Genomic DNA, 24,565 nt, shown 5'->3' on the forward strand with positions numbered 1-24,565 from the left:
GTCTCTTTAAGACCTAGATTAAAGAATAGAATGCCCTATATACTTGATTAATTAATTGTATCTTGTGATTTTAATCATTTGTTTTTATTGGTTTGATATTCTTTTGCATATGCTTATGTATAAAAATGGTGAATGGTATTGATATGATCTGATGAAGTGGTTTTAAATTCCATGAAAGCACTTACCAATTGTTCTTTTAATATTAAACCGACTCTTTGTTGCATTTTACTTGCTTTACTTGTTTTATTTTATTATTTTCTCTGTTTTACAAGTTTATGTCACGGTTTTCTTAGTTAACCTTGAATTGTCATTGCATATTATAAATGTCTGTTGTTACAACATAATCAATGACTCTGCCAGACATGAATGAAGGAAATCAATTAATTAATTGATATCACTGCAAATTTTCAGTTAGTGCTACATATAAGTGTGTTTTTTAAAATGTGATATTTTACTTTGATTAAATATGTTCAAGTGCAAATGTTCACTTTGATCACTGCACTACACTATTTATGATCTGTGAAGCCATTTTACAAGTTATATTCATGCATTTGATTATTAGTTTGTATTTATTCAATAACATTGATTAGAATTTATGCTATAGGTTAGCAGCACCTATTTGAATTAGCACATCATTATGAGGGTGAATGCTGTTTGCAAGAGCTCACCAAAGAAATAGTTTTGTTATCCTGAACACAACTAATTGCTTTAAAACCTTACTTTATTTTCTTAAAAGAAGCTAATCATAGAACTATAGAAGACACACATTTAGAATTGCTTCTTAATCAGCAACATTTAGGTAGTCATTAGAAATGTAAAGATGTGGAGTTGATAGTTTTACTGACAATAATCTCCTGCTGATTCTATGGGTGTCTGTGTTTCCTGACAGCAAAATCTCCATTGTTCCTTTATTGTGTACTTGTGTACTACCTGTTGATATGATGATGTCAGTTTTTTCTCTGCATATTGGCCTTCTCAGCATGACATCTCATTTAGGATACCAAAGACAGCAAGAATAACAATAGCCTTAAATGTCCTGCTTAACAGTAGTGTATTAGGTGAGTAAATGCAAATAGATGCATTTTCCCAAAGATTGTAAGAGTAGTGATGTATGCAGTATATTTATGTGGAGCAAACTCAAAATAGCATTATATTTTGAACACAAAAGCGAACATAAAACTGAAAGAGAGACCACACAATTCCTACATTCGTTGCTAGACAGCTGACTTGTTCTGGTAGTAAGTGATAGGTGAAATTAAGCAGAACAGAAACAGTTCATTCCATTAAATGCAGAGTAAACTATATGTTGGAGTAAATTCATGCTTCTGCCATATAATATATTTTGTACATTAGGGAGCAGGATCAGACATCAGAATAAAAATAGCTGTAAGTCTAAACGTTTATGAGTGAAGTGTAGGTGAGCATTAGGTTTTACAGAAGACAGCCATTCTTTCCTTATAGGTTTATACTAGGCTAACAACCACCAGGGCCTTTATAAGGCCAGCTGTGTAACCTAGTTGAATTGTGTCCCCTTGTAAAATATGCTTCTGAATTGGAGGAGGATGTTTGTTATGACGGGTGTGTTAAGGGGGTTGCTAAAAAGTTATAGCAGGTATGGTTAGTTAGGAAATGTTTACTGTCAGCTTCTGTAGGTGTTCCAGTGGTTGCCTGTGCCTACAATAGACTTGGAGCCAGTTTAGGGATACATTTATGATTACTCATCCATTGTTAGTTAGGGAATGTTTACTGTCAGCCCTTGTCTATAAGAGGCATGGGAGAATCTGAAGATGAATTTACAATTTCCCATCCAATGGCCAAGGTTACATTTGAATAGGGTTAGTGATAAACTCCTCTTTAAATTGATGGAGAGTCTATTTTGGAGCAACGGCTCCTCTGAGACACATATCTGTCTTACCAACATGTTCTGTTTAGGTTGCAAGCAAAGTTCAAATCCCTGGATCCAGTGATTCTTGCACTGCTCACTTTACCCGTATATAAAAACTACATCAGGGCTGGATCTAAGAATGCCTTATATGGCAAGCACAGATTGCCTCTTAACAACCATTAGTAGACTGACTTTAAAGACAGGGCTCTATGCTAATCTGTATAGAACAATGTATCCTGGATTCTCTTGGTGAAGAACCTCTGTAGGTGTTCCAATGATTGCTTCTGCCTAGTCAGGTATGTGCCAAAGGGGGCATTATGTTATATGAATGGGTCTGACAAAGGGTGATTGCAGTGATACTGTAACTTCTTTGGACCTGGATGTGATACTCTTACTTTTCAGTTAGGCCATATAGAATGATTTTCTTACTACCTTGACTATGTGTTGGTCAGAGGCCAGATTACTGTGTATATATGTTCTCAGATCTCTAACTACCAGGTCAGCTCTTAGGGGTGTCTTGTCAAAACATTTGACTGAGTGTGTGTTTTACTAAAGGACACTATAATGCATTTCTCTACACTGCGTTTTAATCCATGTCTTTTGGCACAATTCATTTGTCTGCATTAAACCCTCCTTCTGGATCACAGGATCATAGGATTATAGGAAGTGCCCTTACAAGCCTAGCCAACTCTTACCCTTATTTCCATGATGATAGGTTCATAGGTTGATGCTAGGCTATCTGCCCTAGGGCATTTATAAGCCTAACCAGAGCGTGTTTGGCTTTCGCCACCCTTTTAGATTAGTTGACTGTGCCTCTGTATAGTAGGTCACAGAAGATAGCCCTTTTAAGGTTAGTTTACTGTGCCTCTGTCTAGTGGGGGCACAAAAGAGATCCCAGGGGTAAACCTACGATCTCCCATCCACTCGTTAAGATTTCTCTTAAAGAGGGTCATTGAGGGGCTCTGCCTAACATGGATTGGGATTTTGTTCCAGAGTGAGGGGAGCCTCTGGGATATGAATCTGTCCCTCCAGCATGTCCTATTTATTTCTGTGCTGGGGTTTAAGACCCTGGAGCATGTAGCTCTATGAGATTTGGATTTCCTGAGGTGGAGCATGCCCATTAATTCTGGGTTGGACATGGCTTTATACGTTGGGCACAGATCGCCTCTGAGTAGGTAGTACCAACTGAGTAGAGCTGGAGTTTCTTTAGCCTAACTGCATAGGGCATCTGTTTGAGTCCCTTGATCCTCTTGGTGAGGTACTTTTGGGGTCTTTCCAGTTGCTGCAGGTGTCGGGTAAGGTACATCCCAAATGGGGAATTGTATTCAATTATGGGCCTGATGAGTGATGAGTAGAGGGGCACAATGACCTCTCTTGATCTAGATGTGAACCCTTTCATGATAAGGTGGGCTATATAGAAGGTCTTTCTAACCACTTTGGCAACATGATTGTCAAAGGAGAGATTGATATCTATTTGGGTCCCCAAATCCCTAATTACTTCTTCTGTACTTAATGGATTACTACCTATGTGGTAATTTGTGGGCACTTTGTTTTTCCTAAAGGGGATGACTATGCACTGTTTGGCATTTAGCATTAGGCCATGCCTCTGGCACCAGTTATCCGTCTCAGTGAGACCCTTTTGCAGGATACTTGTGTCAGTCCATGAGTCAATTATGGCACCCAGTTTGCAGTCATCTGCGAACTTGGTAAGCCATAGCCCTCCCGTGTTATCCTGTACCTCAGAGAAATATATACCGAACAAGAGAGGTTCCAGGACAGAGCCTTGTGGGATGCCACTTGTAACTGGTTTAGAGTCTGACATGGCACCTGCAATTCTGACCATGTGGGTTTTATCCCTGAGCCATTTTGCAACCCATCTTGTGACATAGGGGTTGATATTTAAGCTGGTGAGCATATTTATGATGCCCGAGTGGGGTATTGTGTTGAAAGCTTTTGCGAGGTCCAGGTAGGCTGTGTGGATCACCTTCCCTTCATCTACAGCCTTGGTGACTGTTTCAAAGAAGTCAAACAGGTTCAAGAGGCTAGATCTGCCCTTAACAAAGCCAAATTAGGTAGGATCCAGTGTTTGGAGGTTCCCAATGTCTTTGTTTATGAGTTCCATGATGATACGCTCCATAGCTTTGCAGACCAGGCTAGTCAGGCTTATAGGAGGATAGTTTCCGGGGTCCGTTGTGGCACCACCTTTGTGGAGTGGGACCACTGTTGCTGTATGCCATTCCCTGGGTACATATCCTGTAGTAAAGCTGAGAGTGAAAAGTGACTTTATGTGAGGGTTCAGTTCTTCTTGGAGCTTGTGTAAGATGCAGCCAGGAACACTGTCCGGTCCCATTGATGCTGTGTTTTTTGCTTTGGAGAGGGAAGCTCTCACCTATGCATCTGTGATGTCAGGGAGGCTACACTCTATTAGGATAGACATTTGCTCTTTTGGGGGGGAAGGGGGGGGGAGTTTGCACTGAACCTGTCTGCCAGGATGTTGGCAATGTCTGTGGGTTCAGTGTATTTTTTGCCATTTTGCACTAACTATCTAGGAGTTGCCACCCAGGTTCCTGACATAACTAAAGAAGGCCTTGTGATTATCTTTAGCGTCTTGTGCAATTTTTCTTTCGAAGCTGGCCTTAGATGATTTTATGAGGGTTCGTAGTTTCTTGCTAGTACTTATCAGAGATGCCTTCCCTTTTTGGGATTTTGCACTATCATGTAGTAGCTTCCTCTTTCTGTTGTATAGCTTATTTATGGCTGGGGTCCACCACACAGGTCTCCTGCCTTTGGAGGAGTGAGACTTGGTTTTATTTGGGATAGCACGATTCATGCATTCCTGTAGGTATCCATAGAATGCATTTGTAAAGGATTCTGCGGTTTGGGCCGTATTTTCCACTGGCCCGGGGGCTTTGAAAGATGCCACCTCAGTTTTGAGAAGTGTGAAGTTTGCATTTGAGAAGTTCTTCACCATGGTTTCCTTGGCTGGGGGTGGGGATGGGATATGAATGTCCAGTGAGATTAATTTATGGTCAGATCTTACCAATGAGGGGTATACCTCTGGTATGGAACATAGAGTCCCCATGTTGGTGATGATCAGGTCCAATATGTTTTCCCCTCTTGTGGGAGTGGTGACCAGTTATTCCTTAGAATTTGAGTTTATAAATTCTAGGAACCGTTGGGCAAGGGTGTTGGGGTTTGAGTGGTGCTCCCAGTCTATGTTTGGGTAGTTGAAGTCACCCAATATAATGGTGTCTGGAGAGACCTTCATATTCTCCAGTGTTCTCAGGAAAGCCAAGTGCGGTTCCTGAGTTTGGGAGGGTGGTCTGTAGCAGGCTACAAACTGAAAGGCAGTTTTGCTCACTGTTAGTTGCACATGGATGGTCTCCGATGCTTTGTACAGTGCCACTAACCTGGAGGTGTGGGTATCTTTGATGAATATGGATACTATGGAGAGGGTGGTCTGTGTACATAAGGCAGTTGTAACATTGCCTCAAGATTCCCAGATTCACCAGCTGGACTGGAGAGTAAACCCGAAACTGACTTTTGGACATGCCAGAATAGTATAAGGAACTACTTTTTGACTGATCAAAAAGGCCCAATAGGGAGCCAAGTACATAAAGGGAGTATAAGAGGGTGTAGTGTTTTAGTTTATTAGTGCTTACTAATAAGATTACTTATACGAGCAACTGCATGCAACACCTATTGCTCCATCCAACAGGGACACAGGTGGAACCCCCGGGGTAAATTTACGGTCACCCATCTAATTGTCCAGATTGCATTTGAAGAAGGCCAATGAGATGCTCTGCTTGCCATGAGGTGGGAGTCTGTTCCAAAGTTGTGGTAACACCTGGGAGACAAATCTGTCCCTCCAGCAAGTTTTATGAATGTCGCATACCAGGTTAAGGTCTTTAGAGTGAGTAACCTGTGTACCATTTGACTACAGAGATGCAGCATTTCCAATAAAGCAGGGTCATAGATTGCCTTGTATGCAAGGCAGAGATCACCTCTGAGAAGTTTGTATGAAACAGAATAAAGTGACAGTGATATCAGATGATCCCCATAGGACAGATGATGAAGACATTGAATTTTCCTTGCAAGGAACCTTTGTGGTTTCTCCATTTGCTGCAGGTGCTTAGAAAGGTACATACCAAAAGGGGCATTATAACTTCTTTTTTCTGGAGGCAATGCCCTTACTTATGAGATGAGCAATATACAATTCCCTTCTTACCACTGTGGAGACATAGTAGTCAAAGATAAGATTGCTGTCAACTTGTGTGCCCAGGTGTCTCACCACTGAGTGCGTACTTAAGGTGTTTCTATTGATGTGGTAGTTAGCAGTAAAATTGGTTTTACTAAAAGGAATGATAGTACATTTTTTTGCATTGAGTTTAAGGCCATGACTTTGGCACCAATCATTTAATTATGTAAGACCCTCTTGTAAGATGTTGACATCATCTGGAGATTCTATGATTACTCCCACTTTGCAGTCATCAGCAAACTTTGTCACCCACAGATCTTTAGTTTTTACTTATTCTTTGGAGAAATATATTCTAAACAGTAGGGGGTCCCAGGACTGACCCCTGTGGACCACCACTGGATACAGGTCTGCTGTTGGAGGTGGATTCCCCTAGTTTGACTATATGTGTTCTATCAGTGAACCAGTTAGTGACCCATCTAATGATATAAGGGTCAATGCCTAGTTGGGTTAGTTTGTCAATAATGCCTGAGTGAGGGATAGTGTCAAATGCCTTGGCTAAGTCCAGGTTGGCTGTATGCACATGTTTCCCCTCATTCAGGCTTTGGTGACTGTCTCAAAGAATAAACAAAACCCAAGGAAGATGTCCAGACAACAGATCATGCCTGTTAAACCTGCTGGACTTCTTTTAGACAGTAACCAAAAACCAAGGAAGACGCCAGACAAATGGATAGGACCAACAACAACTTTAATTAACACAGCAGTCAAACACTTTCATCTTACATAAAGACTTCTTAAGAACTGCCATAATGCCACAATACACCACTTAAATAGAGCTACCAACACATCATGTGATAATCTAACCAATGAAAAAATACAGTCAATTAAAATGTACAAAAATGTAATATGTCGATACATATCTTAAACATAACCTAAAAACATGCATTTAATATACAATGTATAATGAAAAAACTATGAAACATTACTAATGCATAAAAAGACATAAACATTTTTTTATATATAGTTTTTTTATATAAGTATATGTGTAAATAGGAAAATAGACTGAAGTTAAAATTCACTTAATAAAATTCAACCTTCCAGGCTCTTAACTTTTAAAATAGGTAAAATAGAACAAGCATCATTAAGGCCCGGAGGGTCCAAGGCATTTAAGCTAAGAATCCAAATTAATTCTCTCCTAAGCAAATCTTCTAAAATGTAACATCTAGAGTCTCTCACAATATAATCTAAAACAACAAAGAAAAACTTGTGATCATGGGCTTGGTTAATATGTCTATACAGGTCATTAGAATTTTTTCTTCTCCTTATATCATTAGCATGTTCATACATCTTTCAATTTTCGAGACGTTTGTCCTATATAAAATGCATTGCATAAATTACACAATGCTACATATACAACCCAAACAGAATCACAGTTAAAATGCCTTTCTATCACAAAATTTCTATTTTTCACAAAAAATGATTTACATTCTCAAACATATTGACACTGATTGCAGAAGCCACATTTGAACATGCCATTAGGTCTATTACAATATTTACCGTATCCATGTCCTTCAGACATTTATTGAAATGTCTGCTTTTGCGAAAAACTACTTTAGGTAAATCTCCTAACACACTAACCAGTTCAGTTGAGGATGAGATTAAAAGCCAGTTGTCCTTAATAATGACCACAATCTCATAAGAATTATTTAGTTCCAAAAGTAGTGATAAAATCTCTATTATAACCTATTGGTGGCACCTGTTGATGAAAAACTTCATTGTTAAGCATATTACATTTATCATTACCTGGTCGTGGCAGTAATGGTTTGTAAAACTGTCTATTTCACTTAACAATAACTTCCTCCTTAACCATTTCCAACAAATCAGATTGGTACCCCCTATTTTTGAACATCTCAATAAATATACTAACTTCATCATTAAACGCTTCATCATCTGTAATCATTTAAGCCATACTAACTTCATCATTAAATACTTCATCGTCTGTAATCATTCGAGCCAATCTAACCAAACTGGCCTTTCACTACACCTTTCTTTTGAAAGTGGGGGTTCCAACTATCATAATGAAGGTAGGAATTTGTAAATGTACTCTTTCTTTATTTTGGAAAGGAAACAACCATTAACATAATCCTTAGTCAATCTAATATCCAAATAAATCATTGTAACTTTATTGCCAGAATAAGTGGACTTTAAACAGGGGTATGGTTATTGATAAAATCAATAAACTCAGCCAGCCTCTCCATAGAATCCACCCATACCAGGAAAATATTGTCCAAAAATCTGGTATAAAAATTCCAACATGAGCCAAAGTGGCTGTTAAAAATACAGTTTTTCTCCCAGTATACCATAACCAAATTTGCAAAACTTGGGGTACATGCTGCTCTCATGGCAACAGTAGTAAGTTGTTTGAACAATTGACCTTCAAAATAAATAAACTTGTTAGACAAAACTATTTCCATTAAAGTAACAATAACTTTGATGCTATCAAAGTCCATCTCACCAATATCAAAAAGAATGTCTTCTAACCATTCTAACCCTTCTCTATGTGGGATAACAGAATAGAGATTTTGAACATCTATAGTAACCAGTAGACTATTATTTAAATTATCCATGTTAGCTATCCTCATTAAGAAATCCCAGGAGTCCTGACAAATTTGTTGAACCCTGTTAACTAAAGGTTTTAATAAACTATCCAAGTATTTATATAAATAAAATGTTTTACTCCTACCGGCATCTACTCTTGGTCTTAAAGGTGGTTGATCTAAGTTCTTACAATTTTTTTCTATTCCAAAAATACCTGCCACTGCAAGATACTTGTTACTCAGAGAGTTAAATACAGTCACATCTATTTGTCCTTGCATCAACACGTCGTATAATATAACATAAATTCCGCTGTAGGTAATATTAAGCTCATTTCTCAAAACTTCACAATAAGTGTCTGTAAACAGAAAATCCAACATTTGATTAGAATAGTCACTGGAATCATAAATGCATATACCGCCACCCAAGTCAGGTTTCATGATTCTTATGTTGGAGTTTGAGCAAAGTTCAGGCAATAAGTTTTCCTCTTCCTGCTTAAGATTTAAGTTTTTAATTACCCTACTTTTGTAAAAAGTCCTATGAATGTCCCTTTCACAAATTGTTTTATATATTAGTAACTGATTGTTTAAGGGTGGATTAAACGTACTGGATTTTCTATATTCACATACACTGTTGGCCATCGGTTCACTATTATTGTTCTTAAACCAAAGTGATAAATTTAATTTTCTAACAGACAGCTTCAAGTCAATGAGAAATTCTGCTAAATTGGCTTTCCTTGCAGGTACAAAACTTAAGCCTTTGCTAAGCAAATCAGCATGTGCCATAGAAACATCAAAACTAGAATAATTATAGACAGTAAAGTCATTAACAAAGGCTTGCATTAGTTTAGGACCACTGGTATTAAAAACCATAAACTCGCTGTTATCTTTACTAGGGTCTATATCACCTTCCACTAATGAGTCAAACATCCCATTATTATCACCATTAAAAAAATGTTGCAAAATGTTTTCATTCCCCATAAAATCAGTATTAACTACAGTATATATAAAACTTTTTTATGGCTTTTTATGCATTAGTAATGTTTCATATTTTTTTCTTTATACATTGTATATTAAATGTATGTTTTTAGGTTAGGTTTAAGATACATACATCCATACATACATATGAGTCTATATTATTTAAACGAAGATTTATAACTTCGAATTCCATATGGCCGACACCATATGGTCAAAGTTAGAAAACTTTGAATTCGGAAAAAAATAGAAAAGACTAAACCCTAAACTAAGGGTTGTAGGCAGGGGGGTAAGCCCCCCTACACCCCACCTCCCCACTCTTTAAATATACCAACTCAGAGATCACACTACAGTGCAGTAAAGGGAAGTCTTCCCTTTACAGCATTATAGTGCAGTCTCAGAGTTGCCCCCTGCTTTAACATCTTAGGTGACCCTTTTTTTCCTTGTATTCAAAGTTTTCTAACTTTGAGCATATGATGTTGGCCATATGGTATTTGAAGTTAGAAATCTTTGTTTAAATAATATAGACCCCATACGTACATGCAAATATTTCAAGCATGGGCATAAATGCCCTTCTAACTTGCCAATATACCAAAACACTTGTTCCCATAATAAGTGTCCAGGCTGTTCTTAAAAATATCTAAACTTGTGCTTACTTTAATGTAATTTGGTAGTCTGTTCTGAGCATCAGCTACTCTGTCAGAGAACCAATTAGTACACTTCTCATTCCTATAGAATCTTTTACACGTGTTGTCCAATGATTCTCTAGTAATTTTTGATAACCCCAAACATTCCCAGAGGTAGTTGTCCCTAAATGCTCTATATACCTGGATAAGATCTCTTCTTAGATATCTATAAGAGACACTGCACAAGTTCAGATATGTTAGTCTTTCTTAATAACTTTTTCACACCCATGAATGCCCTTGGTATATTTCCACTGTACTCTTATAGGGTTTCCACATTGTTATTCTACACTCAAATTTGTGTCTAATGTAACTAGCAAATGATGACTTCATTATTTTTAATTTCCTAGACTTTATAAATCTTAGATCCAGTGGTATGAGTAGAACAGAAATCTTAATGAAATCCAGAATTCATATCCTAAACTTTTTTTTAAAAAGCAAAAACTGAAAGCAATTAGTTTATATCCAGATATTCAAAAGAAAGAAATACAATGTTAACTTTCCAACTATGGAAACAGTAGAAGTGGTCTCAAATAGTAAGTATAGCATTGTCTGCAAATCATTTGTTTTAAATCTTAGCTGCCTTCGTTTAATACAACTTCTCCCCAAAGCTAAAGGGTCAGACTTATTTACTCTTATTGCAGTATATTTTCTCATAATTAGTTCTGAAACAGTGTGTAGCTCTAAATATTAACAATTATGTCCATCTGCTTACTATGTTTTTAATTTTCTGAATGCCTACTAGAATGACTGTATAATATTAATAATTTCTGTGTAAACATTTAAGATAATGAAGTATGGATCTGTGCAGCATGGGATATAACATACCGGGTAAATGAAGACAGTGCAACATGGGAGAAAGCATATCATGCAGAAGCCAGTAGTAATCAGTTACCTGCATCGATTATCCTTTTTTTTTGGAAAGATTTATAGCTTAAAATAATAAATAAATAAATGCATACATACATACATACATACATACATAAATACGGTTATAATGTTGCAATTTGACTGACACAGTCCTTATATAGTTAAGCCACGTTTGTGCTAATCTAAAGACTTTCAGTACATAAGAAAAGTAAAGTGATGGAGAACAACATCAAAGGACAAAACTGCTTTGTCAGCAGCATTACATGTTTCATATTATTGGACTAGAAGTAACCACAGTTGAGCAAAGTACATATTTTTTCTCTTTAATATCTAACCTTAAAAAGCCTGCTTTGCATTGTATGAATACATCTTGTAATAAGACTATGAACTTGCTAAGTTGCTGTGATGGAATACTGAAAAAAAGGTTTAAGCAGTAAAAAGTGATTTTGGGTTTGTTTGCAGTGAAATTCAATGTATATACTATCTATCTATCTATCTATCTATCTATCTATCTATCTATCTATCTATCTATCTATCTATCCGTCTGTCTGTCTATCTATCTATCTACCTATCTATCTATCTATCTATCTATCTATCTATCTATCTATCTATCTATCTGTCTATCTATCTATCTATCTGTCTATCTACCTATAATCTACCTATCTATCAATCTATTTATCCACCTAAATTTCTCACATATGGTGGCATACCCCCATCATGCTCGGAATATGTATTATAAGTGGTATAATAGAAGTAAAATGTATCCAATTGACTCTCTTTTATTTGGGAAATGTCAAAAAATTGAGCATAGTTGATAAAACAGCAAACAGTAATGTATTTCATTTAAGAAATATTTAAGATATGCCCACAGTCATATAAAACTAGTAGGAGCAATGACATGTATTATATTATAAACATTATATGACAGTCTTTTTCTTTTAGTTCTCACTGTCAAGTACTTCAAATGATTAATTTAATGCCTAAAATATATTTCCAGGTTTGTATGTTTGGAATTTATAATGAGTTCTTGGTTAGAAGCCTTCTAAGTGTAAAGATTTTCAAATATCATACCAGAGCATTTCCACTAATATCTTTTTCTTACCTTTTTATTAATATATTTATTAGTTTTAAGTGAGGTTTACATATCCATAATTCAAATAATTCAGTAGGTGTATTAAATCCCACCTAATAATTAAAAATCAAAAACACATAAAAAGAACAAAATGGAAACCATATGCTAAAACTCGGACATTATTTGATAGACCAGAGAAATGAATCAAATTATATGAAAAGATCATTAAGAAATAATTTTTAAAGTAGTTTTAGACAGCTGAACTTTACAAATATTTTTCATGCCACATAATTATTTAAATCCAAATATATAAGTTATACTACCACTTTTGGATATTAAACTTATTGTTTTCTTTTCTTTTCTTTAATTTTTATTTTCTTTTTCTTTTTTATCTTTTTGTCAACTGAAAATACTAAAGTTGTTTAGAAAAAGAAAGATGAAGGAGATAAACCTATCAAAGTAAGTTAGAATGCAGCAGAATAAGGTATCCAAACACTTTTAATGTAATAAGAAACTGGAGCAGTGAATACATTCATGTGTTTAATCAGCATGAAATTATCTGTCCAAAGGCTGGCATTAATGATTTTATATCATTCCAGAATGTGACTAAAGACACATATGCTAGGAGCATTAGTGATAATAATAAGTGAAACATGGTTAAAATTCTGTCAGGATTTAAGTGTTTTTACTGCAACAAACATTCTAACAAAAGGTCAGGTGGAAATGTTATAATAGGGATTGAAGATTACTATGAGACTTGTGATTATTGCATGTTCTGTGATTACACCAACACAACTCTGGAACATATAACAATTGGTGGAGCTAATAGACCACCAAAGTCAAGTGCTGATGCCCTAGATGAATGCATAAATTTATTGCATGAAATACAGGATGGAAAAAAATAATAGAGGCTGGAGGCTTAAATTTGCCATAAACAGACTGGAACAATATAAATTCAAAAATGTTAGGAAGCACATATTTTACAATGTATACTTAGCATCAAAATTGCTTTAGACTGTTAAAAAACTACCAGTTAATGGAATATTCTAGACACTGATTGTGTTATTAATGAAAAGACTGTTATTACATGTCAAGTTTTACCACAAGTGATGTATAGTGATCAAGGGGATATAAAGGTTAAATTACTGCTTGAGAATTCTTCCAAAATGAAATCTAAAACAATGTACAGAAGATTAATAACATGGATGAAAAACAGTCAATAAGTAAAACTAATTGGAGTGATGCAGTCAGAGGAAAAAATGCAGAGGAATGTGATATGTTTTGAAAGTGAAATTGTTTAAATGCAAAAAATCAAAAAAAAAAACATAACATCAGGATCTAGGCACACAAGGTCAAGAGGATGTATGTTCATAAGAACAGAAAAATTGATTAAGGTGAGAGTCAATAAATATAAAAATAGAAAAGAGGTCAAACGATAAATTTCAAAAACTGAAATAAGCTGGAAAGACAAATTAAACAGAGTGTGAAACAAAATTAAAAATCTGAAGAAAATTTCTATAAAGATATTGAGCGTATTAGGAAACTATTTTATAGCTATATAAGATGTGATATAAGTACAAATGTAGAAATTGATAAACTGTGTATAGATTCTAAAATTTATTCTCATATATAACAAGTCAAAGATATGTTTACATGACCATATGCACTTTATATCCACAGTCGGTAATACATTTGTCCTGCTAACATTCAGGTATGTTCAGATATAGAAATTAAATTAGATCATGCTGAAAAAGAGATATGCAAACTGGACTTAATTAAAACATAGAGAGGAAATGGAATTAGTAGTAATAAACCGAGAGCACATTGACATGAACTGACAGTGCCACTGTATTTGATATTCACTAATTCATTTAAGAGTTGGGAGGTTTCTCAAGACTAGGCACATGCACTTATTAAAGGGGAATACGAGAAACCCAGATTCATACAGACACATACGTTTACTTTCATGTTTTAGAAAAAATAATGGTAAAGGTTACTTTTGATAAATTATTGTCAGAATTGGAAAGATTGGAGCTTAAACCATATATCAGCAACTATATGTTGAAAATAGATTTAGATCCATCTGTAACTATTTCTATATAAAAACATCTATCAATGAAAAATTGTACTGTGATTTAATTTATATAGACTTGTCATCAACATTTGATAAAGTCATACACAAAACACTGATCAATAAATTAGAATAGCTTGGTATTGGTGCAATCTTGATAGGATGAATAACTGTAGGGGTTACAAATAAGACATGGCAAGAAGCACAGAGCAAATGAACAGGTGAAATTCTAGGTTACAGTCAGGGTGTCCAATGAGACTATGTTCTAGGTCCATATTTGTTTACATTGTATCTTTAACATCCATCTTTTTCATCTGAGTTGTTCTACAGTCTGTAGTCAGATGACTTGAAAATGGGTAAACTGATTACGTGTTGCAGATAAGACATGTCTACAAAGGAACTTGACTAAACTGACCATTTGGGCACAGGAAAAGAATATGCCAATATATACATCCAAAACAATGCATATGACATTTGGGAGACATAAATTGAAAGCTGAATATTTAATAGTGTACACAATGAAACTATAGATTTACTTAAAGACATGGGTGTATGAATAGATCCCACTGACAATTTTCTATTCATATCAACCAATTAGTTAATGATAGTTATAGAATTATAGAGTGTATAAAAATATTTATAATGCCTAGGAAATCAGAAATGATGAAATCATTGCTTGTTAGTTGCAATAGACCCAAATGTGAGTATGGAATAACAGTATGGAAATCTTTTAAGGATATAACAATAAGTAAATTGGAAAGATTACAGTGGAAGTATACCAAAGGCATCAATTAATGTGAAAATGTAAGATATTATGAAAGGCTAAAATGTCTGAACTTGTGCAGTGCCTTATATAGACATGTAAAAAATACTTTATTCAAGTATACAGGTCAGCTACAGACAACTACCTCTAGTAATGTTTTCAGTTATCAAAAAGTAGTAGAGAATCACCAGACAAACTAAACTGGAATATTTTAGAAGACTTAAATTAATATTGAAAACAGCATTGACATCTAGGAACAAAGTACAGGAACTCAGGTCTAATAAGATTTTTGATGTCATAATTTATCATGTCACCTATAATGCATTCCATAAGTTAGCAAACGAGACTCATTAGGCTGATGGTTCTATAATTACTGGCGTCAGTTTTAGGGTCTCTCTTGTGTAGTGTTACAGTTACTGCTGTGTGACAAAGCTCAGGGACAAAACCCATGGCTAAACATAGGTTGAACAGTTTGAAAACAGTTCTGCCAGGGCATGCTTATTGCTGCTTATTAAGCAATTATGTATATCATTAGACTCAATAGATGATATACTTTTGGTCTTATAGAGGACTTTCAGTGTACGTCTATAGGGAAGATATGGAGATGAAGGAAATTAGGAATATGCTGCTTTGTCAGAGATGGTCTACACCTGTCACACCTGGGATTCAGGTTACTGGATAAAGCTCTTGCCACCCCTATAGTGCCTTTTTTAGGCAAGGTTCAAAGAACAACATCACCACCATAACAGATACAAGCATGCAAAATATGAAGCTAATGCTACTCAATGCTAGAAGTCTAAACCTCAAAATGCACTCTCTCGAGGCACTCCTAAAAATGGAGAACATTGATATCTGTGCAGTAACTGAGACCTGGTTCAAGGTTCCAGAGAACAACCCTGCAATACCAGGCTACAACTCTTACCACACTTTTGGCCACCAAACCAAGACTGAAACACTAAAGGTGGAGGAGTGTCCATATTCACCAAGGATATTCACACCTCCAGGCTAGTTACCCAACACAATGTATCTTAAATTCTCCAGGTGCAACCAACACTAGGTAAGACTGTAATCCAATTTGTAGCTTGCTACAGATCCCACACCATGCCCCAAGATTCTCACTCCACCTTTCTAAACATACTGGAAAATATTAAGCTACAACCCAACACCCTAATATTAGGTGATTTCAACTACCCTGCCATTAACTGGGAAAACTACTTGGGTACCAACACCTTTTCCCAACGGTTCTTGGAATTCATAAATTCTAATGCCCTGGATCAACTAATCCATTGTCCCACTACCAGGGGCTCCAAATATCCTAGACCTGGTCATTACCAACATGGGAGATAGATGCTCCACACCAGTGGTCAACCCGTCATTTGTCAGGTCTGACCATAAGCAAATCTTCCTTGACATCCATATCCCACCCCCACCCCCAGAAAGGAAACCTCCGTAAAAAACTTCTCCAAAGCCAACTTCATGCTACTCAAGTCAGAAGTCACAAACTTCATGAAACCCATGCAGATGGGATCTGAAAGTTCAACTGCTGAATCCTACACTAAGGCACTGTACGAGCACATCCACTCGTGCATGAATACTGCTATCCCAAATAGAACCAAGATGCTCTCCTCCAAAAAAAAAAGAAAGGCAATCAGGTGATCCCCTGCCATAAACAAACTATACAACAGAAGGAAGAAACTGTTGCAGAAAACAGGAAAATCTCAGGATGCAAAAAACTCCCTTACCAGCCTCAGTAAGAAGCTGAGATCCCTAATAAAATCCTCAAAAGCTAGTTATGAAAATAAAATTGCCAAAGATTCCAAAGACAACCACAAGGCATTCTATAGTTATGTCAAGAATCTCAATGGCAATGCTCAGATCTGCTCTGAGCTACAACAGAATGTCATAAAATATAGTGATCCCAAGGGTATTGCCAATATCCTGGCAGATCAATTTAGTGCCAACTTCACCCCTCCTCTCAACCCCTAAAGGGTCCATCTCAATACCAAAAGATTGCCAAATTCTGGTAATCACGGCCACACAGGTAGAAACTGCACTCTCCAAAGCTAAGAATACAGCATCCATGGGACCAGATGACATCCAGTGCTGTGTACTACATGAACTACAAAATGAACTGGCACCTCACCTAAGTGTCATGTTTAATCATAGCCTCACCTCAGGCTTCGTGCCCACTGAGTGGCGCACAGCTATAGTTGTCCCACTCCACAAGGGGGGATCCACCTTGGATCCTGGGAACTACTGTCCCATCAGTCTGATGAGCCTAATCTGCAAGGGCATGGAACGCATTATCATGGAACGTATAAACAAAGACATTGGCAACCTTCAAACACTGGACCCAACCCAGTTGGGGTTCATGAAGGGCTGATCTTGTTTCATGAACCTGATTGACTTCTTCAAATCAGTCTCCAGAGCATGGATAAGGGTAAGGCGGTTCACACAGCTTATCTGGACCTCACCAAGGCCTTCGACACCATCCCCCACTCTGGAATCATAGATAAACTTACTAAGCTGGGCATAAATCCCTATGTCACTCGTTGGGTTGGCAACTGGCTTACTGATAGAACCCAGACTGTAAAAGTATCTGAATCCAAATCCAGCTCCAGACAAGTGACAAGTGGAATTCCTCAGGGTTTAGTCCTGGGATCACTCTTGTTTGGCATCTACTTCTCTGAAGTACAGTCCAACACTAAGGGACTCTGGCTAACCAAGTTCATAGATGACTGCAAACTGGGAGCCATTATCGAATCCCCAAATGATGTGGATTTTCTACAAAAGAGCCTTACAGAAACAGATGCTTGGTGCCTGATCCATGGGCTCAAGCTTAATGCCATGAAATGTATAGTTATCCCCTTTGGGAAAAAAACATGTACCCATGAATTACCACATGGGTGGCAGTACACTAAACACCAAAAGTGTGATGAGAGACTTAGGAACACAGGTGGGCAGTGGTCTCACCTTCGATAACTACATCACCGCAACAGTCAGGAAATCCTTCTATGTGGCACACCTCATCACTAAGGGCATTTCATCCAGGAAAAAGGAGGTCATTGTCCCACTGTACTCATCCCTCATTAGACCCATTATAGAGTATAACACCCAGTTTGGTATGTACCTCACAAGACATCTGCAACAGTGGGAAAGGCTGGAGAAATAACTCACTAAAAGAATCAAAGGCCTAAAGCAGATGCCATATGCTGACCGTCTAAAAAAACTCCAGCTATACTCTGTGGCATATTGTCTACTCAGAGGCGATCTCTGCTTAACATACTAGGCCATGTCAAACCCTGAGCTGTTGGACATGCTCCACTTAAAGAAATCCCCATCCCTTAGAAGCACATGCTCCAGGGATCTAAACCTTGTCATCACAATGAACAAAACATGCTGGAGGGATAGGTTCCTGACCCAGAGACTCCCCATACTCTTGAACAAATTTCCCATACATGTCAAGCAGAGCACCTCTTTGGACCTGTTCAAAAGGAACCTTGATGATTGGATGGGAGATAGGAAATTCACCCTTGGGATCATGTCAGTCACCCTGCTAGACTGGGGTCCAGGGAAGTAAATATTGTGGGAAGAAATATCCAGGTAATTGTTATGGCTAGGCTTGTATAGGTGTTACATCAAAAGAGGTCCCCTGCACGAAAGACAATTGCATGGCTCTAATAATGCAAAATCAAAAAAAACAAAAAACAAAAGATGAGCCAGCAAACTGTGAGACCGTAAAAATATTTATTAAATGAAGAAACAAACTGGTTTCGGCTGATATACACCACAGCCTTCCTCAGTGTAACTGATATACATTGAAAGTAGTCTTTTATAAAAGTAATTGAACTGAATCAAACCTGTGATTGGGTAATCAAAATTGTTCATTTAAACCAGGTGGGAATAGACCCCCCAGTTTAACAATCCACTTTTTTCTTTAGAATCAAGAATGGAATGCCACCCTGCTTTGTTGGATTTATTTCCTTTAATAATGTCAATGACCATAAAAGTAAACTTGGCAGATGGATGTTTTATAGAGTGTTTGAATAAAACACTACTTGTTTTTTGTTTCTCATATCACTAGTGTGTTCAGAAATTCTCAGTATGAAAGGATGTGAGGTTTGACCTATGTAAAAGGCACCACAGCTACATTTAGCTAAATAGATCAGCCATTCGCTGCTGCAATTGGCAAAGAAATTAGTGTCGTAGACTGTGCCACAGTTCTTACTTGTGAATTGTTTAGACTTAAAAACTTTAATGCAATGGGTGCAATGACCACATGGATAAACAACCTGTGAGCACCTCACCCGTTAGTGTAGTTTGAACATCATAAGAAGAGGCTTTAGAATGTGAGTGTTTATGATTGTTGAAGTATGAAGCTAAATTTCTGCCCTTACGAAATGAGAAGTAACATCTGTCTGGTAAAACATTATTTAGGTTGTGATCACTTTGTAGAATATTCCAGTGTCTTTGTATACTGTTGATTAATAAATCGGAATTCCTACCATAAGTAGTCACTAACCTGATGGGTGATGATCTCTGCTGCTCTTGTTGTTTATATTCCAAAAGTTCTTCTCTATTAAGTGTATTGGCCCAATTGCTGGCCTGTAAGACATGTCCCATCTGATATCCCCTATCCCTAAATCTGTGAGTCAGATCCTATCTATATAGCTGAAAAGTGGAATCATGAGAACAAATATGACTCATTCTGTTGTACTGGGATTTGGGGATATTTCTTGTTATATGGGGTGGATGAAAGCTTGATGCATGGAGGAGGGTATTATATTGGGGATACTTCCGGAAAACTTCACTACATAATGTATGATCTAATTTCCTAGGAATAGAAACAGCAAGAAACATGATTGTATTTAGATCAAAGTTAACCGTGAAGTGTAAACCCCATTTGTTTCCATTTAAATATTCGATGAATTCTAACAAATATTCTGTATCTGACCTCCATACCATCCAGTAATCATCCAAATAGCGCCTCCATATGTCAATTTCTGTTAGATATAAATTGTGACCTGCATCATAAATAAGCTGTTCCTCAGTAAAGGCCATAAAAAGGTCAGCATAAATTGGGGCAAAGGATGCCCCCATAGCTGTGCCCTTATCTTGCCAGTGACAGGTATCTTGATAGAAAAATACATTGTTGGTTAGGACATGCTCTGTTAGGCCTAATAAAAATTAATTAAATGCTGACTGATACAAATCTGATTTATTCAACCAGTATGCAAGGGCCTCTAAACCAGCAGCATGAGGGATATTAGTATAGAGGGCACTAACATCTAGGGTACACATCTACCATTCAGGTTCAAGCTGGGTATCTGAGATGATTTTGAGAAACTCAGTAGTATCTTGTATTTGTGACCTGACCCACCCCAATAAAGGTTTAAGTTATTGGGTAAGAAATAGTGACAATGGTTCAGTAATAGAGCCTCTTCCTGACGCAATTGGTCTTCCAGGTGGATTGACAGGGTCCTTGTGTATTTTAGTTAGACGTTGCATAACTTTATCATTAATGATGCCATTTTGCTTGGCTGGCAAAAGGAATTAATCAATCTGTTTTTTAACCTTAAAGGTGGGATCCAAAGGCATCTCCAAATAATACCGCCTATCCTGAAGTTGTCTTTTGGCTTCAGCATCGTATTGGAGCCAATTCATTACCACTACGGCCTCACCTTTATCAGCAGAAAGAATAACAATATCCTTGTTGTTTTGTAATTCAGATAGTGCTTCCCTTTCGATCTTTGAGAGGTTGTTCCATTTGTAAGTCAACTCACCCTTATGATAATGCAAATTTTTTGAGAACACTACTTTGAAATTGATGAACTATCGGATTCATGGGCGGCATATAACTGGATTTATGATAGGTGAATTCTCTATCCACACCCAAATCAGTAGAGTCCTGAAAATGCAACCTAAGGTTAACAAGTCTACAAAATGCCATAACATCTTGTGCCAAAAAATCTCCAGTAACCAAAAAGCCAGGAATAAAATATAAACCTTTATTCAAAAGTTCAGTTTGTGTGATGATCAAAATCACATCAGATATATTAAAAACATTGTCACTTGGGGTTATTTTTGAATTATCAGTTTCTGAAGACCATCTATGTTGTTTATTTCTGGCATGTTTTCTGCCTGCTCTCTTGTATTTAGGTCTAAAGGGGCTGAACTATATGCCCTCTTTGGGATGGGTGAGTCTGGTGTGTGCTGCATGTCTGTATCCATATATGAGGACAAGTCATTGGTAGATGATCCTGTATCAATAGGTCACTTTTTCAAAATATTTTGATTTTGATCGTTTTCTTTTGGGAGTTCGAGTTTGTGCTTGTTGAAATCTCACCTGTTTGCTGATACTAAAAAGGTTATCAAGCTGGTAATCTGTTTGGTCCCTTTGAAATTTGACGTATTTGTTCTCATCATTCCACTTTTCAGCTATACAGACAGGATCTGACTCACAGATTTAGGGATAGGGGATATCAGATGGACATGTCTTACAGGCCAGCAATTGGGCCAATACACTTAATAGAGAAGAACTTTTGGAATATAAACAACATGAGCAGCAGAGATCATCACCCATCAGGTTAGTGACTACTTATGGTAGGAATTCTGATTTATTAATCAACAGTATACAAAGACACTGGAATATTCTACAAAGGGATCACAACCTAAATAATGTTTTACCAGACAGATGTTACTTCTCATTTCGTAAGGGCAGAAATTTAGCTTCATACTTCAACCATTATAAACACTCACATTCTAGAGCCTCTTCTTATGATGTTCAAACTACACTAACGGGTGAGGTGCTCACAGGTTGTTACCCATGTGGTCATTGCACCCATTGCAATAAAGTTTCTAAGTCTAAACAATTCACAAGTAAGAACTGTGGCACAGTCTATGACACTAATTTCTTTGCCAATTGCAGCAGCGAATGGCTGATCTATTTAGCTACATGTAGCTGTGGTGCCTATTACATAGGTCAAACCTCACGTCCACTCAGACTGAGAATTTCTGAACACACTAGTGATATGAGAAACAAAAAAACAAGCAGTGCTTTATTCAAACACTCTATAAAACATCCATCTGCCAAGTTTACTTTTATGGTCATTGACATTATTAAAAGAAATAAAACCAACAAAGCAGGATGGCGTTCCATTCTTGATTCTAAAGAAAAAAAGTGGAATGTTAAACTGGGGGTTCTATTCCCACCTGGTTTAAATGAACAATTTTGATTACCCAATCACAGGTTTGATTCAATTCAATTACTTTTATAAAAGACTACTTTCAATGATTGTCAGTAACACTGAAGAAGGCTGTGGTGTATACCAGCTGAAACCGGTTTGTTTCTTCATTGAATAATTATTTTTACAGTCTCACAGTTTGCTGGCTCATCTTTTGTTTTTTAGGCTTGTATAGGCCCTAGGGCTGATAGCCTAGTACTAACCTATGAACCTATGAACCTATAAGTCTCTGAAGTGAAGCTGAATTTGTTTGCTAGTACATTGGCAAAAAAAAAAAAAAAAAAAAAAAAAATATATATATATATATATATATATATATATATATATATATATATATATATATATATACATACATTATCTATGTACCTATCTATAGATATATAGATAGATATAGGGTCCCATTGGGTGGTGCTATTATAAATAAGTTCAGAGTAATGTTTGGTGCTATTCCTTAATTACCTAACTAAGCTAAAGAAGGATTTGTCATTCTCCTTTACCTCAGATGCTAACTTGAATTCATGGCTGCTTCAGTGGACCTAATATTCATAGGTTCATAGATGTGTACTAGGCTATGGCACAAGCCTAGCCCATAGAAGTGTCCTGGCATCGTGCTGCCCAACATTAGTTCCCAGTGCTTCTATCATGTGGAGCCACTGCAGTGATCCCCAGGGTGAACTTTTTATTTCCCAACCCCTCATCAAGATTTTTCTTGAAGAGGGCCAGTGAGGTGCTCTGCTTGACATGTATGGGAAGTCTATTCCAGAGGATGGGTAGTTTCTGGGTTATGAATCTGTCACTCCAGCATGTTCTGTTGATTGTGGTAATGAGGTTGAGGTTTCTGGAGCGTGTGGTGTGGAGGGATTTGGATTTCTTTATATGTAGCATTTCTAACAGAGCTGGGTCAGACATGGCTTTGTAAGACAAGCAGAAATCACCTCTCAGTAGACGATATGAGACATAGAGTTTTTTGAGTCTGTCCATGTAGAATATGTGTTTAAGGCCTAGGATCCTTTTTGTGAGGTACTTTTGTGGCCTTTTCAGCTGTTGCATGTGTCTAGTGAGGTACATGCAAAATGGGACATTATACTTGATGATTGGAGTAGAGAGAGATGATGACCTCTTTCTGTGTGGAAAACACTTGGTAATGAGATGTGCCACATAGAAGGACTTTCTGACCCCAGTGGCAATGTGGTCATCAAAGGAGAGGTTGCTGTCAACCTGTGTCCCCAGATGTCAATGCCTTCAGTGTTCAGTGGGCTCCCATCCATGTGGTAATTAGTGGGAACTGAGTTTTTCCCAAAAGGGATGACAAAGCATTTTTTGGCATTAAGCTTAAGGCCATGGTTTTGACACCAGTCGATGGTCTGAGTGAGGCCTTTCTGTAGGATGTCTGCATCACTTGGGGAGTTAATAATGGCTCCCAGCTTGCAGTCGTCTGCAAACTTGGTCAGTCAGAGTCCCTCCGTGTTGGCCTGGAGGTCTGAGAAGTAGATGCTGAAAAGGAGAGGACCCAGGACTGATCCCTCTGGGACTCCACTCATGACTGATCAGCAGTCTGACTTAGAGTCCACTACTGTCACACTGTGAGTAATATCTATGAGCCAATTTGCAACCCACCAAGTGATATAGGGGTTGATGCCTAGTTTGGTGAGTTTATCAATAATTCCTGAGTGGGAAATGGTATCAAAGGCCTTGGCCAGATTAAGGTAGGCTGTATGAACTGCCTTGCTCTCATCCACAGCTGTGGTGACTGACTCAAAGAAGTCAACCAAGTTGAGCAGGCATGCTCTACCTTTCTCAAAACCAAGTTGCGTGGGATCTAGAGTTTGGAGATTCCCCATATCCTTATTAATAAGGTCCATGATGATGCGCTCCATAGCCTTACATATCAGACTCATCAAGCTAATGGGGCAATAATTCCCAGGATTTGTAGTCGCTCCCCATTTATGGAGATGGATGACTGCAGCAGTGTGCCATTAGGTAAGGACAAAGCCTGAAGTGAGGCTGTGATTGAACATGGCACACAGATGTGGTGCCAGTTCACTTTGTAGTTCATGTAGAACACATCCAGGGATATTGTTGGGTCCCATGGAAGCTGTATTCCTGTCCTTGGACAATACAGCTTTAACCTGTGCTTCAGTAATGCTGGGTGCCTGGAATTCCTCTGGTATTGTGATTGGTCATTTAGTGGGAAGAGATGGGTAAAGTTGGCA

This window comes from Protopterus annectens, chromosome 4.part1 (assembly GCF_019279795.1).
Source record: "Protopterus annectens isolate FY-2018-M chromosome 4.part1, PAN1.0, whole genome shotgun sequence".
Lineage (NCBI taxonomy): Eukaryota > Metazoa > Chordata > Ceratodontiformes > Protopteridae > Protopterus > Protopterus annectens.